This window comes from Hordeum vulgare, chromosome 3H (genome assembly GCF_904849725.1).
Source record: "Hordeum vulgare subsp. vulgare chromosome 3H, MorexV3_pseudomolecules_assembly, whole genome shotgun sequence".
Classification (NCBI taxonomy): domain Eukaryota; kingdom Viridiplantae; phylum Streptophyta; class Magnoliopsida; order Poales; family Poaceae; genus Hordeum; species Hordeum vulgare.
The window spans coordinates 1,376,692-1,378,247 of NC_058520.1; positions in this window are offsets into that span (position 1 = coordinate 1,376,692).

The window sequence follows — 1,556 nt, forward strand, 5'->3', positions numbered from 1 at the left end:
CTACTCCACCCCTGTACACCGAACCGTTGTGAAGGACAGGGCACTCTATATAAGCCGCCCTTCCCCACTGGTGCAGGGGTTAGCAATTAACTGTAATCCATACTGCACTCGACAACAAGCTCCCAAGAGCACTGAGACGTAGGGCTTTTACCTCCACCATAGAGGGGCCTGAACTCATACAACCTCGCCGTAGCTAAGGCTCTGCCCATCCTTGTTGGAAATATGCCCTTGAGGCAATAATAAATTAGTTATTATTATATTTCTTTGTTCATGATAATCGTTTATTATCCATGCTATAATTGTATTGGTTGGAAACACGGTGCATGTGTGGATACATAGACAAAACACTGTCCCTAGTAAGCCTCTAGTTGACTAGCTCGTTGATCAAAGATGGTCAAGGTTTCCTGACCATAGGCAAGTGTTGTCACTTGATAACGGAATCACATCATTAGGAGAATCATGTGTTGCACTAGATCCAAACTAATAGACGTAGCATGTTGATCGTATCATTTTGTTGCTACTGTTTCCGACGTGTCAAGTATTTGTTTCTATGACCATGAGATCATATAACTCACTGACACCGAAGCAATGCTTTGTGTGTATCAAACGTCGCAACGTAACTGTGTGACTATAAAAATACACATGATTAATAAACGATTAATTGCAACGATAAGGATAAAGGCTAACTTCTGACGAGCAGAGCTCCGACCCGTTGCCGATACGCATCCGTATTAACCTAGATCACCGCTATTATATTTATATATATATCGTTTGTAAGCCATCGCACGGTTGATCAATTGCAAATCCCCGACATTTGTAACATCTTCGGATGTAGTGAAAATTTGTTGGGTGACGTCCATGGTTTCCCCTCCTTCATGTTGGAGGAGTTTTCCACGTTAAATCCTCGTGTCCCTGTATTTGATTTCTGCCCTTACCGTCTTGGATTGCTTTACGTATCTTTAACAATGTTTACAGGAGGTCATGGGGGACCAATTAGTTAAAAGGAGAGGTGTGGGGAACGGGGGGAGTTGTATTGACTATCACGATGATATTTATCTGGGTACAGTCTTAATTCGCCGCTATCTTTCTAGCCTTTTCATATATATAATATCTCTCCTTTATCTGAATGCTAGTCCATGTTGCGGCTATGCGAATGTGCTGTTTCTTATCAACGAGCCAATGACGAGGCCCAAGCCAATACGTACATAGATAATTAGCGAGACTTAACACACCTAGCTACAGTGCATGTTACAGAACTTGTACGTCATTAATTAATGGGCAGGTAATAACGGAGCAGAGGTGGGCCATGGACCGCGGGGCGGGCTGGAAGCTAGCAGGTGCTTGCAGCACCTCCTCCCGTGGAGACGCGTCCCGCTCCGGTGACCACGACGGCGTGGGGCATCAGTTCACGCCTCCCATTGCCTGCGCCATCTCCGGCGTCGTGCACGACCAGATCCATTGCTGGCCCACCAGATCCTGAGGGAACGCGACCACCTCCTCCTCCACCATTTGCTCGGGGATGGCGACATCGCCGGCCGCAGAGAGGGCCAGCGCGC